Source organism: Neophocaena asiaeorientalis, unplaced genomic scaffold, assembly GCF_003031525.2.
Source record: "Neophocaena asiaeorientalis asiaeorientalis breed wild unplaced genomic scaffold, Neophocaena_asiaeorientalis_V1.1 scaffold164, whole genome shotgun sequence".
Classification (NCBI taxonomy): domain Eukaryota; kingdom Metazoa; phylum Chordata; class Mammalia; order Artiodactyla; family Phocoenidae; genus Neophocaena; species Neophocaena asiaeorientalis.
In genome coordinates this window covers 1,014,693-1,032,809 of record NW_020173727.1, presented here as the reverse complement: position 1 = coordinate 1,032,809, position 18,117 = coordinate 1,014,693, and the positions used below count along the sequence as shown (strand labels likewise).

The 18,117-nt window shown below is 40.9% G+C and overlaps 1 protein-coding gene across 1 annotated transcript in view; it reads right to left on the bottom strand.

Moving 5' to 3' along the window:
• Nucleotides 1-18,117, bottom strand: part of NPSR1 (neuropeptide S receptor 1) — a 128,206-nt gene that overhangs the window by 109,788 nt on the left and 301 nt on the right.

Genomic DNA, 18,117 nt, shown 5'->3' with positions numbered 1-18,117 from the left:
AGGATCTGTAGACCCTTGGGCAGTGACCATTTCTGAACCATCGGAAACCTGTCATTCAGGAGTTTGTCCCAATTTTTCCCTGTGTCTCGCGCTACCTGCTGCTTCAGAAGCATTGCCAGGTGGTCAGCAATCACTAAGGAGGTCAAGCAGGAGGCACGGGGGTAGGACCAGGCTTGCTCATGGGAGCCTCTGCCTCGGCTACTTCCCCACGACCCCCTCCTCCTGCCGATTCCCCTTTGGAAAATCTGCATTTTCACCACCCTCCCAGTAACCCAGCTTGGAGACATCCTTGCAAATACCATGGAATTATTGTCATCACAACCACTTATCTGCACTCACATTTTCTAGCTGTTTTACCTGGACCTCTGGGAATTCCGTCTTGGATTACTTTCAGGATAGCCTTCATTGCTAATACTCAATTATGAAAAAATATATAACGAGACTTTTAAATTAGTTACTTAAATTAATTTAAGTAATTAGTTTATTATTTATAAATAAACTATATATTTATAGTTTATTATTTAATTAGTTTAAATTAAAAAAAATTAGAGAATTACATAAAGCTGCATGTAAGTGTGGGTGTTAATTCCAGTCTTATATTTTTGTAAGGCTCTTAATATCATTTTAACAGGGGTCTTGAACAGAAATGTAGGTTGCACCCTCTGACTAGGGGCTGGTAGGACCAGCTGGCAGGAGGCCTCCTGCATGTAGAAGAGAGAACGTGAATGGAATGGGAAGTATTGTCACAGCCTGGGTCTGTTGAGGCGGACGGCAGGGCTGTGGACCAAGATGGTCCCAAATATCAATAGTTGGGCACTAAGTGTCATCCTGTGATCTCTCATGTAGTGTACCAGAGGGGGAAGGCATTTACCCTGAAGGGAGAGCCTTGGCATATACCTATACGATGGTGTAGAAATGATACTCAGGCCCGAAGTAGGAAGCTGTCCTTGAAGTCATGTTGCTGTGACAATGATTATACTGGTTTACAGTCTGTATAATCAAGCTCAACAAACATTTATTGAGAATCTAGCAGCTAAGTTCAACATACGTTGGGAACTTTACCGTAGTTCCACAGAAGTTCCATAGTACCATAGAAGGAAGGCTAGGACAGGGAGCTTCTAGTCTGGTGGTAGAGGCATATATGTAAACAAAAATGTTCAGTGTGAACTACTGTAATGGAGATGCTGTAGGATCCCCAATGAGGGACATGTAGTAGAACTTGAGGAGGGACTGGTTCTGGTTGGTCAAAAGGTATATCCTGGAGAAATTAATATGTGAGTTGAGTCTGAGAAATGAGTAGAAGTAGCCAAACAAACAAGTAGGTTGCTTGGCAAGAGTATGCATGAAGGCAGACTGAAAACTTTCAGGTTAATGATGACAGACAGGCACCATCCAGGAACGTTAAGTGTGGTCACAGATCAGAGAAAGGCCTATAATGAGAAACTGGACTTGTGTCCTAAAAACTATTTTAAAAGTGGAGAAAGGTCCACACTGAGTCTTTGTCCTTAGTTAAAAGAACTTGCTACCAAGAGAAAAGATTCCTCCCCATCTGGAATCTTCCCCAATTGTCCTCATTGCATGTACTACCTTTGCCCTACTTCTCAACACCATCATCATAGGTGACAGAATACAACTTTAGCTCCCTCAAACTGGGGCTGAACAAGAAAGCAATTCACTGTCTAACATTTATTTCTTAGTTTAGCCTCCAGGACATATTGAATAACTGTATTATTCAATACAGCTCTTTCTACTCTGACCAGAAAGGGTTAGTTACTAGTCTGGAGTATTTGATCATTACTGCCATGGGTCATATTTCGAGTTTAATTAGAGTGTTAACTTCCCACTGCCTAATTGTTCTCATTCATATCAGGCTTTGGTGCAAATCAGGGACTGCCTTTACATGACAGGCTGATTCAGCTTTCTGGTTACTAGTGAATCCTTGAATTTCACCAGAAACAGAAATGCACATGTCCCACATTCATTTTAATGTGAGTCCCTTCTTGTGATTCGTTCTTGAATCACAAAATGACCTCCGGATTAATCACAAATAGGGTACATTGGAAGCTTTGAGGCAATTAAATTCTGGGATTCCATCTGAATTCCCATAGTATATCAGACCACAGATGCTAGAAATCATCTTAAAACCCACTGGGCTCCAGTCTAGGTAGAAATTAATATTGTTGAACAAATAAATGAAGTGTCTGCTGTGTACCAAGAACTGAGATTAACATTTAAATTGCTATTTGAGCTCTAGATCCTTGAAACTTAGAACACTAACATTTGGATAAATTAGGTCCAAATCTCTACAATGTAGTAGAAACCAAAGTAATTCTATGTAATAAAAATACCAAGAAACTATTCTTCCTCATGATCCACACAATTAAAAAAATAACACTGTGGGAATTTGTTTTCTGTTTTGGAGGTGCTACTCAACAGGGAAAGTGTCCAAGGAAGCTTCCCCCTGAGGGCTTATCTCAGCTCAGACCATGATACAATCAATCTGTCATTTCCAGTCCTTCCAGGAGGCTCAAAATCAGGTAGCTAGGAGAAATCTGGGGGAGCGAGCAAATGGAAGGACAGAAGCAGATGTGAGGCCAGGGCATGGAGCTGAACATCCTGGTAGATGAGAACAGGTGGGGGAAAGGGGCCTGAGAAGGGCTCTGTATGATTCCAGGGAGATGGTTCTAGTCCTATATTGCTACTCTTGGCAGCTTCATTTTCTGTGCATCTAAGTTGGGTGGCTGGTCAACAGAATTTAAAAAGCTAATGATTGGTGTACATCCAATGACCGCTGGTCATCTGCCTTGGTTTCCACTGTCCTCCCATTCTCTTGCCTGTGTTTCTAGTCCCCTACATGCTATCTGATCCCCTACATGCAAGCCTTCCCAGCCCAGGGTTGAACACTAATCCTTCCACCTCTTATTAGTCACTTCATAGGCTCCCTGGGAGCCTATCCAAAGTCGACACATGCAGGCACCTGCCTGACTCCGAGCATCACTCCCACTCCACCCGAGCCTCTTGGATTTCGATGGAGTTGGCCACATCACCTTGGGCCTATGCTTAGGAGCCCTGGTTCCTAGCAGAGGCTAGTGCCCTGGGCCAGGTTGATTCTCTAAGCCTGATCCCTGCCTCTGTCTAATCCACCTACCTACTATTCTCAACTTAACATGGAAGCCCAAGTGCACTTTATGGTTCAGCCCATCCCAATGATAATAGAAAAATGACACAATTGGAAAACGGAGTTTTAAAGGAATAGATAATTCACATGTTGCATGCTTAATCCAGAAATCACTATTAAGATACTAATTGGGGGTCAGAGTGGGGAAAAAATTCTAAGAGGAGCAATATGAGAGAGGAGAGAAAGAAATGAATTAGGAGAATCACTGCATTCATCACTAAATTCCTGAATTCTGCTTTGGCTCTGAAAGTGTGTAAACTTCATTATTTAAAGACTGCATCCCTCTCGCACCCAGACAGTTCATTACTAGGGAGACGCTGGCAGGTCTTCAGACCCTTCGATGTGTGATTCTTGGGGGCCAAGTGCATTATCTGGAACCTCCTCTTCTTCCATTTGGCCTGCTTTACCATCACAAAGGTGTCTGCTTTCAGATGCCTCTTAGAGCCTCCCTTGTGATTTGTCTGCAGAGGAAATAGATCCTTTCATTTGCTCTCATGGAACTGCGACTTGCAAAATATTTTTGAGACATTACATAGTGTATTTTACATGATTATTTTGTTGATTCTGATAATAAAAGTAATAGGTGCTCACTGTCAAAAATTTAGTGAAATATTTTAACAGTGCAAGGACAAAACCCCATCTGCCAGAGAGAATTTCTCACTTTCCCATTTTTGGTATATTCCTTTTTATATTTTCTGGCTATATATCTGGATATGAATAGGTATTTATATATCTGTAAAACTTGGAATATATTATATATGCAGTTTATTGTGCTTTTTAAAAAGTTTAACATTGAATAAGGAACAATGATTATTATAGGTGCATAATATTTAATATTCCATCCTGTGGCTGTGTCACAATTTCACTTTTCTACTGTCAGATATGTACTCAATGAAATAATCTAACACAAATGACTATGTCTAAAGTTTCCTTGAATATTTCTTTACTATTCTTAAGGTTTAATCCTGCAAGTAGACCTACTAAGTCCAAGTGTAAATGTGCTGTTTATGCTTGCTGTATATTACCAAATTGCTCTCTAGAAAAGTTGGGTTAAGTTGTCCCGATTTACTTTCCCACCAACAGTCTACAAGACTGTCACATGCTTTTGTAACATTTGTCTTTAATCCTTGCTAATTTGATATGTCTTATATTATGCTTCATGGTTAAGTTTGAATTGTTCAGACCACAAGCAAATAACATTTTTTTATACATTAAGTCGGCATTTAAACTAAAACTCTTTTTATTTCCTTTGCCTGTTTCTTCTGTTAGAAATATCTTTTTTCTTCTAAGAGCTTTTATATATTAAGGACTTTAGTCATGTTATAGTTGTAGTACAACTATTTCATATTATAATATGTAATGTTATGTTTATGTACATATAAATATTATATATTTATTTTTATTGAAAATACTTTTCTTTGTTTCCCCTTACATTTTTATTGTTAGGCTTAGAAAGTTATTGCTCATCCCAAAATTACTCTGCTAATTATGCTTTTTGCTGTCTGTTTTGTAAAAACTTAGTTACGAAATCCAACAGAAATCGATCTTACAACTTTACATGAGGTAAGAATCATCACTCATCCACTCACTACTCTTATTGCCAAAACATTCATTTCTTCTTACTAATTTTTGCAGTGTCTTTGTAGTAGTAAGTTCATATATGTACTAGGATTTTATTTTCAGGGCAAATTATTTATTATTAATCTTTCAATTACTGTGCTAATTCTAAAATGTTTTGCTTAATGCAGGTTTATATTTATTAATAACTGATAGAGAAAAATCCCTCTTCCTCATTAGCATCTGTATTCAAATCTCTTAGCTTTTCTTACCTTTTTTAAAAGAGCTTTTAAGTTATTTTGTCAAATTAAAATAGTCACATTGAAGATTTGATTAAATTTTTTAACATTATTAAGAAATTTGCAGAGAATTGACATCTTCACAAAATTTAGTCTTCCTATCCTGAAGCACCACATACCTTTTCATTTATTCAAATATTCTATATACTTCAGTAATGCTTAGCATTGTGAGTTATTGCTATCTTAAATTTGACTAGTGCTTTCTAGTTTATAAAGTACCCTCTTATTTTCATGATCCTCTCAACAAGCCGACCAGGAGTTCTGACTTTTTTCTAGAGACTACGGTTCTTGTCCTGACTACCATTTAATCGCTGTGTGACCTTGGTAAGATCACTTTACCTCTCTGGACCTCTCAACACGATGTTGCAGAGCCTTTTCTGAGGTATGTTCCAGGGGACATTGTCTTCATGGTGCGTATAATTAGAGGTAATACTGTAATGTTATGTGGTCAAATAAATTTAGGAAATTCAGGTTAAGCAGAATTAAACAGGTTTCTTTACTTTCCTGTGAATCATGTCAAGGTTATGCTTGCTTCTTATTTCTCTCCAACCACCTACTTCTATCTGTAGGAGAACTATCAATGGAACTAAAAAGAGGAAGAGTCCGGGGACGTTTCTGCTCTGTGTACCTTTAAGAATGGGTAATAGTCTGGATGGGTGGAGAGTGTGGGAAGATGAAGAGTCTGTGAGGCTGGTCTTTGAGGAGAAGGGCATTAGCCCACCCTCACCCCTAACCCCTTCTGGGTTGGGGGGACCCTCCCAAGAGATTAGTGAGTAGAACTTCTCCATGATCATCCTCCTTCTTCTCTCCCCACAAACTTCACCTTTCACATGAGATGTGACTCCTTCCATTCTTCACCATCCTGCAGGGACATCATTATTGTTTTGCTTCCACAGCTGAGCTGCCTGGGTCCAGAGAAACCGTGTGATGCGGTCGGGGTAGCACCATATAGTATTGGTTTAGGGTCCACAGCTCATTTCTCACACTTTTCTTGGTTGTTTTAAACTGTCAGGAAGGGTTGTGATTCCTTGTGCTTCAGGGAGAAGAATAAAAATCCTCTTATTGAGCCATCATGAAAAAATGAGCCATTGTTTTGGGTAGTTTTTTGAACTAGTGTTTTTTTTGTTTTTTTTTTTTTTTGCGGTACGCGGGCTTCTCACTGTTGTGGCCTCTCCCGTTGCGGAGCACAGACTCCGGACGCGCAGGCTCAGCGGCCATGGCTCACGGGCCCAGCCGCTCCGCGGCATGTGGGATCTTCCCAGACCGGGGCACGAACCCGTGTCCCCTGCATCGGCAGGCGGACTCTCAACCACTGCGCCACCAGGGAAGCCCTGAACTAGTGTTTTTAAAAGTACTTTTAGTATTTTTTTTTTCATAGCATTACCTAAGTGAATCACATGGTCATTATCTGAAATGTGAAGAATAATTCTGAACAATTTAGGGCTCTTTTCTTTGGGAAGGGGGAGAAACTTTCTCTTCCTTGGTTACTCGGAAACATACAATCCATTCTGAATCACTGTTTATAAAACTCTGTTCAATACCTTTGTAATCTAGAAAATAGCAGGATGAGAAACATGAGAAGAGCCAGGCCCTGCACCACCCAAAGGTAGAATATATGAAATGTCTATTTGACTCTCACTTTCAACGGCTTGGCTTCAGTACTCTTAAATGTGTAGTTTTGCACTTGGTATTTGTATCGCTTGGGAAAGTGTTCAGCTCGAAAGTAAAAGTAAGCCCACTTAACCATGGCTTAAACAAATAAAATTATTTTTTTCACATAATAAGAAATCTGAAGATAATTAGCTGCTGTCCTAACTCATTGAAATTGCCTTAGCTTTTCTTTTGTGTTTGCAAATGGCTGCTGCAGCTCCATGCATTGTATCTGAATTCAAGGGAGGAAGTAAAATTCCAGCCATGTCTTTCTCTTTTTATCAAAAAGAAAGAAAAAAAAGAGAGAAACCTTTATCAGAAATCTCATAGACTTCCAATTAGTTTCTCAAACTGTGCTACCTTTTACTACAAGGAAGTATTCAGCTGGGAAAGTGAGAAGGATGTTGAGATTAACTATGGGGTCAAACAAACAGCATTGCTGTCTTACAGGAGTCTATTCAGGACCTGTTCCTGAACACACTTTCCCCTTCTCCAGGCTCATGTAGTTCCTCCTTTCACCAATGCTGTTGATGTTTTCCAAAATTTGGTAGCATCCTCAATATTCCTCACTAGTACTAAATATTATATAGTAAAGATTCATGCTAAATGGCTAATGGTTGATGTCTACTTGTAAAGTAGAATAAAGAGGACCCTTGGAAAACATTCATGGAGCTATATCCTGAATTCTTTGTCAATATTTATGCTTAGCACAGTGCTAAGTCTGTGATAGGGTTCATTGACTCTTCAAGACTCTCTGAGGGTCTTGTCAAGGCATGACTGGTGGCACTGGAGGCAAGTGATAAAACAAGATACAGCTCCTGTCCTCATGGAGCATAGTTTGTAGACACCATGAGATAGATAACAAATGCATAGACATATAATGTCATTAAATCAAAGACTCTTGAGGAGGTGACGTTTAAGCAATACCTATGTGGAGTGAGAACTTCATTATTCTGTCTATTTTGATCCATACTTTGTGCTTTCGGAGGCTCCTCCATCTTGAATTCCGTACTAACCTTCTAAATCTGTATCCTGTTTCAGGTCCTCTGGGGGTTGTAGAATTACCTCCACTATGCTGTCACTTGGGGGTTTACAACTTTTAAATGAAACATGCTTTGAGGAAAGTTACATCGCTATAGAATACTTTTTATTAAGTAATACTTTATACAGAGGAAAATTCAGCCTTTGAATGCTTAGTTTTGTGAATTTTGACAAACTTAACCATCACTGCAATCAAGATGTAGAATAGTTCGATAACCCAAAGACAGTTGCCTGTGCCCTTTTGTAGTCAACCTCTTCACAGCAACCACTGATTTGTTTTCTGTTCTTAGAGTTTTGTTTTCTCAGCAACATCATGTAAATGAAATCATTATAGCATTTTGAGTCTGGCTCCTTTCACTTAGCATAATGCATTTGAAATTCATCCATGTTGTTTTGTGTATCTGTAAGTTTATTCTTTTTATTGCCAAGTAATATTCCATTGTATAGATGTACTACAGTTTATCCATTCTCTAACTGCTGGACATTTGTTTCCAGTTTCTGGCAATTTCAAATGAAGCCAGTATAAGTATTGACATACAGGCTTTTATGTAGATATAAGTTTTATTTTTCTTGGGCAAATACCCAGCAGTAGAATTTTGGAGTTGTATAATAAATGTATGTTTAACTTCATAAGAAAATGGCAAAAATTTCCAAACTGTCTTTACCATTTTGCTTTGCCATCAGTAATGTATGCTGGTTCTAGTTGCTTCATGCCCTGGCCAATTCTTGATATCATCAGTATATTTTTATTTCAGCCATTCTAATAAGTGTGTGGTGGTATTTCATTGAGGTTTTATTTTGCATTTCACCAGTGATCAAGGATGTTAAGCATTTTTTCATGTGCTTAGTCACCATTTGGTGATATATCTGTTTGAAAGTTTCCTATTGTTTTAAGTTGGGATTTTTGTTTCTTTGTACTGAGCTTTAAGAATTATTTATATCTTCTGGATAAAAATTATTTATTAGATTTGTGGTTTATAGATATTTCCTCCTAGTATGTGGTTAGCTTTTTCATTCTCTTAATAGCATCTTTTAAATTATAGAAGTTCTTAATTTTAACAAAGTCCAATTTAATAAATTTTTCCTTTATGGATTGTGCCATTAGTGTTGTATGTAAGAAATTTTTGCCTGATCCAAGGTCACAAAGTTTATCTTCTATATTGTCTTTTTATTTTATTTTAGGTTTGTTTTATTTTAGCGTTTACACTTAGGTATGTGATCCATTTGGGGTTAATTTTTATGGGGTGTAAGGTTTGGGCAGGGGTTCCCTTCTTACATATGGGTATCCATTTATTCCAGCAACAATTTTGCTTTTCTCCATTAAATTGCCTTTGTATTTTTGTCAAAAATTAAGTGACCGTATATGATTGAGTCTATTTCTGGACTCCCTATTTGTTCCATTTCTGGTTGTCTATCCTTTCCTCAATACCACACTGTAGCTTTATAGTAAGTCATAACAAGCTAGTGTGAGTTCCCCAACTTTATTCTTTTTGAGAATTGTTGTGGCTGTTCAATTTCCTTTGTCTTTCCACATACATTTTAGAATCATCTTATCAATTTGAGCCCCCATGTCATCGTCCTTCCCTGCCTCTGCCAATCTTCTCTAATTCCCCAAACCTGCATATGATTGGACAGGAAGTCCCATGGCAATCCTTGTCTGAGCACTGACACCACTCATTGGGTCATTATAACTGACTCTCTTTCCTCAGTGTCCCCTCCCTACATCCCATCCAGCACTCTGCAGCCTGATTAATCTCTCTCAGTCACAGTTTTCACTGCTAACACTTTTGCTAATAAAACTTCAAAGATTTCTTCTTGCCTATAAGGAAAAAACTCCATATTGTTTAGTCTAATGGTCCACTTGGGTCTTTTTATCTCTCTCTTTTATCTAAATTCAAAGCTTCTGTTTACCTGTCTTCAATGAAGAGCGACTTGATTTTCTATGTAGAAATCCTCCTTTTATTTTTTAATTCCCACTTCATTTTTATTTTTTTTTACATCTTTATTGGAGTATAACTGCTTTACAATGGTGTTAGTTTCTGCTTTATAACAAAGTGAATCAGCTATACATATATCCCCATACCTCCTTCTTCTTGCATCTCCCTCCCAGCCTCCATATCCCACCCTTCTAGGTGGACACAAAGCACAGAGCTGATCTCCCTGTGCCATGCGGCTGCTTCCCACTAGCTATCTATTTTACATTTGGTAGTGTATATATATCCATGCCACTCTCTCACTTTGTCCCAGCTTACCCTTCCCACTCCCTGTGTCCTCAAGTCCATTCTGTACGTCTGCATATTTATTCCTGTCCTGCCCCTAAGTTCTTCAGAACCATTCTTTTCTTTTTTTTTTTTTTTAGATTGTGTGTGGGTTTATCTCTGGGCTTTCTATCCTGTTCCATTGATCTATATTTCTGTTTTTGTGCCAGTACCATACTGTCTTGATTACTGTAGCTTTGTAGTATAGTCTGAAGTCAGGGAGTCTGATTCCTCGAGCTCTTTTTTTCTTTCCCAAGATTGCTCTGGCTATTTGGGGTCTTTTGTGTTTCCATACAAATTATGAAATTTTTTCTTCTAGTTCTGTGGAAATCCTCCTTTTTAATTTGCGTATGCCTCGTTCTGTCACTTCCCCCTCACCCCTGTCTTTTCTCCCCTTATCTAAGTGACTGCATTCTCTTCCCTTGTATCATAATTATTGGCTCTCTCTTTCCCCCATTACACAGAATTGTCTGAGAATGACGTACCTGTTTTGTTCATCTTTGAAACCCCAGTGCCTAAAGTAATAGTCAAGCCCATCTGTGATTCTCTACTGGGTAAGGTAAAGGGGTACATGACATATGGGGAAGAAACGAATACAGTTTAGAAGATTGTATTCTGCATGTTTATATTTTGACTTATTTTTAGATATGATATTTAATTTATTTTGAAATTAAATTGAGAGAGAAATATTTATGTTTATCTATAGTTGTTAAGAATTTAAAAGGCTGAAATCACCTTAGTAATATTTGTTGAATGAAAGCATTAGTTTCCCAGCCCCTTAGGACAGTGATAAATCCTCTTTGGCTCCCTAGTCCCTAGTATAGGGTTCCACCCAGCGAAAGCCGTTGTAGTCTCACTGTTCACAGCAGAGACACATTTTCTGCTTGAAGTGTCCAGAGGCAGCAGACAGGAACGATGTGTGACTACCTGATTGAGATTCTAGTAGACAAGGCTGACTTCACCCCACTGGAGCAGATCTTGTTGTCCACAGGTGGTGCCCTCTGCCCTCTGCACTTTGCAGAAGATCTCTGTGGCTGAGTTTCTATAATCAGGCATCAGAACACATAAGTGGAGAGCAGGGATGTGAATGTGAACACCCTTTTCCAAAACCTGCCCGATGTCTTAGGTCTCAGAAGTGGATGGCTTCCAGGTCTCAGATGTGGAACCAGAGCTGGTGGCAAGGGAAGGGGAACAGACAGATCTTGGATGTTGTTTGCTTCAGGTCTAATGACCTGTCTATGCATCCTCCCCGCCAATAGGGCATGCTGTGGTGTCAGGAATTCCCTAAAATCATGGTACCTTTAAGTTCAAACCCAGTGGCTTGTAGAATAAGGATTAAGACTCCATCCACTCTAATGCGTTCACACGAATTTACTGAGACCTTAGGAATAAACTTGTTATACAGATTGTTTCTTGATATGCCCTTTCATTCAACAAAATATTTTTTGACCATTTGTCTACCATGTGTCAGGCACTACGCTAGGGGTAGTGGGATCTAGAGCTGCCTTAAAATGATTGACGTGTGTGTGTGTGTGTGTGTGTGTGTGTGTGTGTGTATGTTGGTCTATGTTTATGTGCACACGTATGTCTGTGTATGTGTAGGCAGACATGCATGTCAAGAGATGAATCTTGTTGCACAGAGATTTGAAGTGCTTTGGAAGCATAAGAATAGTGATGATGCTGATCTACTAAACAATCTGAATTCTTCACAGATGAGGGGGCAATTGAGCTTAGATGTGATATCAGAAGAAAAAGCTATGAGAAAGGCATTCCTGCCAAAGGTAATATTTCCCTGGAATATGGTATTCAGTGCAGCATGGTACAGGAGGAGAGGAGAGGAGATGGGAGGTGGGTGTGTGGGGGGGGGTCCAGTCAGACTGTGCAGAGCCAGAAGGCCAGGCTGAAGAGTTTGGGTTTTATTGTGCAGAAGGTGAAGGTCAAACCAAGCTTTACAGCAGTGTACTATGTTCCCCTCACTGGGGGCGTTCAGTTAAGCTACATCTCCTATGCCCATCAGCTAATTAATTCTTGCCAATGGAATCGGAGTCAGTCATGTGTCATTTCAGGCCAAAGCAGATAAGAGAAGCTTTGCCATCTCCCTTGGAAACTGCTTGTGCTAGAAGGCAGAGCTACAAGTTGATCTGCCTGCAACTGGGACGTGAGAGAAAAATAAACTTTTGACGTGTTAAACCACTGAGATTCAGGGTTAACTTGTCACAACAGCCCTCTGAAGGACACTTAATTCTCAGAATCATTTGTCAGGTAAGTAAACCAAGGCACAGATGGAAGCAAACTTCCCCGAGTTCACAGCTCGATGGTGGCGGCACTGGGACCTGACCCCAGCAGTCCGACTTTCCAGCCTGTGCCTCTCTACAGTGATGGGGAAGAGTCGAGAGCCTGAGTTTACCTGGGGATGACTAGGCTACTTCTTCTGCCATCAGCTAGACTGAGAGGTCCAGAGAGAAGCTAAGTTCAGTTACAGAAAATAAAGTTACATTTCTTGTCCACTTGAGAACATAGCTCGAAACATTCTTACCCACTCTATCAACAGGAAATTATTTCAAGGATGACGGGGTGACATTTTTTTTTGAAGCATTAATGGATATGCTCCTTTCTACTTCCTTGAGAAAAACTCCCAGAGTCCAGGCAGCCAGAGAGCTCTGCCCGATCTGCCTTCAGGGCAGTCTTTACTCCAGCAGTGCAGACAAAGAGACACAAGTCAGCCCGGGGCTTTCAAAAATACCTCATGGAGGATATCATAAGTAGCTTGAAGAGAAGTGTCTTTTTCCTTTGCAAGAGGATGTGTCATTTGAGCATTCAGAGCAGAGTGTCTGGAATAATAAATTTGTCAGAAAACAGTCAAGTCCGTTTCCCCACCAGAGAGAAAGCAGGCAGCAGGAGACAGGAGTGTCAGACGGTACGATAGTGGTACAGAATATGAGAGGATATTGTATTGGCCCCTTATAAGGCTACCACAAAGAGAGGAAGAGACCAAGGCTGCGAGCACAGGATTAAAGGGTGCTGAGCTACACTTACTGTATAGGAACCAGGGGATGGCAGCCCCTGGGGATTTACCCAGATTTTTATGGCGTGGGAGTTGAATAGATACGATGGCCACATGGGGAGAGAGAAGACCAGCCCAAATTTGGGAGGGAAGCAGTCAAACTTTTTATTCCCAGGAAGGATCCAGAAATTCAGCCAAAGTTGAGAGAGGGAAAGAGGGAAATGTGGGCACCCGTGTACCTGAAGGAAACGAGACAAAGGTATGCTGCTGCAGAAAGCAGTGCAGTCTGACCCGGGCCAGACGGGGATCCAGACAAGGGTGTGGAACTAGCATGACCACTTATGAAGCCCAGACAGTCCTCTTCATCTTAGCTGACGCCAACTTGCCCAGGTTCCTCCCAAGGTCAGCCTCCCTCCCTCACTCTGACCACACACATGTGAACACACACACTGTAGAAGCATCATTCCTAGAGCTTAGATGCCTTTCCTGAGTCAGAAAGTGGGAAAACCCTTCACAGGCTGGAAAACTCTGCAATTCTGAGTTTACTCTGAATTAACTAGGATTGTTTCCTGGCATCAGATATATTAGTGACCCAAAGAGAAAGTTAGTTAAGGAAGTTACCCTTTCTCACACGCTAGAGTACATAGCTTGGGAACTGCACAACAGCCTTGTGGAGCCAACAGATGACACACGTGCTTTTCTCAAGGACATGGAGTGAAGGTGAACATGGTAGAGCTGGCCCAGGGCAAGGGATTGGAAAGTGGTGTGCAGAAAAAGGCAGTGATAGCAGCTCTTTAATAATTATCTAACTGGGCAAAATTAGTAGTAATTTCCCTATGAACAGCCACAATATTCAACTCTCGAAACTCGAACATACTGAGTTAAACTGATTAGAAAAGGACAAAAAAATGTAAATGCAAGACCCTTGTTATAACTTGCAGGAGATACATTGGGAGGTCTAGGACTGAGGGCTCCTGGATTCCAGGAAGGGCATCCCTGACATTGTCCTGGGGTCCAAGCAGGAAGTGAGACAGGCAAGTCCTGCAGGGCTGTGATGGGACAAGAGGAGGGTTCAGGGAAGCAGGCAAGTGGGCAGAGAGGAGCTGAAGTGACAGTCACTGAAGGTGAAAATGCTGGTACACAGTAGGTAGAGAGAGTTCTTAGAAATGACTTGTCAGCCTAAATATAATAAAAACAAGCACAGTATACTTAAGCTTCTTAAATTAAGCTTTTCCTAAAGCTTAGTGTGAAATAATTGGGGCATGGGTTGAACTGGAATTTGCTTTTGTTATATTAATGGAGGAAGGGTGTGTTAACAAAATTAACAGTAAGACTGCAAGCAAAGGGTGCAAAACAAAGGCAACAAACTGTCCAATCACCCTCAAGCACTTAGAAGCAGCCATTTACATATAAACAATAGTTAGACTAATTGCATATCATTTGTAATGACCCACTGAAGGAGATTCAATAAAAGATCTTCTTCAGGTGATATATTCACAGTCTTGGTTCATATTTCTCCCCTCACCTGAGAGTAATAAAACTGAGTTCATTTGCATTATTTTATAATTTCGGCAATTTACTAATTCAAGCAGGTTTCCCTCCCTGTTACTTTGAATTAATTTTCTCATCGTTAAGAATCACGGATTCAGGAAACATTGCTAACAAATTCACAGTCAAAATTAAAGGCTCTTGGGACTTCCCTGGTGGTCCAGTGGTTGAGACTCCGCGCTCCCAATGCAGGGGGCCAGGGTTCGATCCCTGGTCAGGAAACTAGATCCCACATGCCGCAACTAAAAGAGCCTGCGTGCCACAACTAAGACCCAGCACAGCCTAAATAAATAAATATTTTTAAAAAAACAAAACAAAAAAAAAATTAAAGGCTATTAAGAAGAGAGTTTCATCTTTGTCTTCCACTTGGGCACGCTTATATTCAGGTCCTCCATTCACTTTCTGATGAGCCAGGTCCCATCTTCCTTGAAAGCATCTGGTAGATTCTTGAAGCCCATATAATTGCTTAATGCTGGGGACTAGGAATGGAGGAGGTGAACTGGATGAAACCTTGAACATATGAGAAACTGGAAACTGTGAAGGAAACTGGGGCCTGAGCTGAGAACCTTGAACCCAGGACCACAGAGCATTAGTCATGTGAAGCCCAGGATAGAGGAAGGGGGAGGTGAACTCCCCTCTGCCTTCCCCGCTGATATCCAAGGACACACTTAGGTTGACAGAGTAGGTTAGAGCAGTGGGGAGCAGGTGTAAGAATTTGGAGATGGAGATGGGGAAGAAAGAAAAGGCTCTGAGCTTGTGAAGAAGGGGCTAGTAAGATCTAGACAGGGGTGTCTTGCCTCCTGCCAAGAGAGCTTTGGGTTCAGAGAAGTACAGGGCTACGTTGGTAACTAGGTTAGAAGTCCAGGCATGAAGACTCAATAAGGCAGCTGAGGCTAGGTAAGGCGGCAACGGGGTGGGTATGGGTTCTCCAGGGCTTAACCAGGTACGAGGTATGATGGCACAGCTACTTCCGTACCCACCCGCTGGCAACTATAACTTACCTTCATCACATTGGTTTAGAAATGGAATAGATTGAGCTGAATGTACCTGCAGAGAAAGACCTCGGTGAGTACAGCTGATAGAGACCCAGCAGGGCAGGGGCTGATGTGTGGAGCGGCAGTTAACAAGACCCCCACCTCCGTCACTAAGAAAGCAAACTTCCTGTTGCCCAGTCTGACAACATGTAGACAGTGGACAGAAACAGAACACCACCTTTCATTTATGCAGGAAGTGTTTATGAGTAAGCCTAGCATGGTGCTCATTTCTGGAGAAAACAGGAAACAAACATCAGGCATTCCTTTCACTCAAGGAGCTTAATAACTGTTACCCATTTACCTGATGCTTATTGCAAGAGCAGTTAAGGAGTGTTGGATTAAGTGGCAAGGAGAGAGGTACACTCCAGGACACTACTGGAACTCAGAGGAGGGGTGGGTCAGGGGGGCTTCAGGGAGGAAGCAACCCAAGAGGAGCCTTAAAGAGTGGGAAGAATTTAGATAAACACAGGTGAAGATGGAAGGCAATTCCAGATGGGAAGATACAACATGGGCTGAGAATTAAATGAGATACTTCGCAAAAATCGTTTAGAAAACTTCCTGCCACCAGGAAAGCCCACAGCCAATGAAGGGTATGACTATTGCTCTTGCTATTAGTTCTGGTAAGGCTGTTACCATTTCAATTTTGATGACATTTTTACTGCTTTTGGAAAAGGCAGTGGATGAAAAGGACAAGTTTGGGTGACAGTAAAGAAGCACATTTCTGACTTTCTTCTTGAGAAGGTTGTAGGATAAAAGGGTGACAGTTTTCATCAGAACAAGAGGAACAAGAGTGCATCAGAGCTGTTTCTGTATCAACAGTGCATCAAAACTGCTTGTGCTCAAAGGGGACCATGGAAAAAGTTACACTAAGACACTTAAGCTAGTTCCCACCAACACCACTACTGACTTCTGCGTAACTAAAAATCACTGTTTTAATGAATGATTATACCTCTCAAAAAAGGAAACAACATTCTAAGCTCCTGGCCAAACATAGTTACTCTCTTTCTGCTCCTCTCCTTGTCTAATGGTCCAATTTCTTGAGAGAAAACTTATTAATAGAAATGAGATGAAAACGATGTGATGTTCCTTAGTGCCTGGAGATGATGTTGCTAGCACAGAGTACAAACACTAGAAGAGACTGAGCAGGGATTTGTTTGTCCACATACTCAGAACATCCCCTTAGGAGCTGTATTCAAAAAATGGCAAATGAGATTTCAGCTGAGAATGATTATTGCCTGAATCTCAGAACAACTGCCTTATTGCTGATTATCATCCCTCTTGCAGTGGCCCGTCTCTCTTCATTCTGTTTGCTGTCATGTTCTATCAATATCAAAGAGGCTGCAGAGGCAGCATCGCTGAGAGGAGTGGTGTGTTTCCTGGGTGCAAAAAGCCTGCTTCTCTAAGAATCTCTGGACCTGCAGGCTGATTTCATAGAGGGGATTATTCAGTCAACAGTAAATGGCCCCAAACTCCAATTTCAGCTTCTATTTTCTGTCGTGGAGCCGGGCAGCTGGGCTGTGTGTGAGCATTCATGCATTAGGAGGTGGTGCCTAGGGATAGGTCCCGTGCAGTCAGCTCAAGTGACTTGTTCGGCTCTGCTTTGCTATATTGTCTTTTGGTCTCTCCAGCACCAGTGAGGCTGGCTCCCGGGACAGCTCCCTGCTGAAAGTTTTATTCTGAGTGTTGGCAAAGAAGCAAAGCTCCAACGTGGATATTACAGCAATTCTACTTTGTCAGTAAAAAATAGTAATTTCAAGAACACCCAGAGGATTAAAAAAAAAAAAAACTGCTAGAATTTTTCCTGAAGTATTTTCCTTTTTGGTATAAAAGACCAGTTTGAGCCCTGGGAACTAGTGTAACAACTGAAAGCACCATCAGGCAGCCTGTGAAGTAACCTGACGTCCCAGCATTCCCATGCAAGAAGCAGGACACTGTTTTCCAGATGCCTGGTTTGTTCCTGACCACAGTCTTGTTCAGAAGAGCAAACAGTATTAGCTTAATGAGGACATCTTCCTCAATGTGGCCCTTGGATACTTTGAAGGTGAAACTCACTGAACTCCGGTTTCCGCATCTGTTTTAGGAGGGCAACTTGTTGCAAACAGTGACATCACCAACTACAGTCAAAGACCCTATTTCTCACTGATGTTCAATGCAAAGACTCAACAAAGAAAGTGTGATCCTGCCTTCCTTCCTCAGCGCTGTCTCTCACTGCATCATGTACTGTCCTGGGCAATGTGGGCTTTCCACTCCTCTGATGTTCCTAGCAAAAAACTCACAACAGTAACCCTTACAAGAAACAGACATTTCAAGCACTACTACAGGATCAATTCAAAGTGCTTTCACCTAAGGAAAAGGGGAAAATTAAAAAGTCATCCACTCATGAATGTTACTCATGATTCACACATTTGCAGCAGCAGCAGCAAAACAAACCAACGACAGACCCCACCAGTACTCTTAAGAAATTACAATATAGGTCCTTGCACAGTATGAAAAATTCATTGCTTTAGATCATCAGTTTTTTGTTTTAAACTCTTTTCAGTAAAGAAAA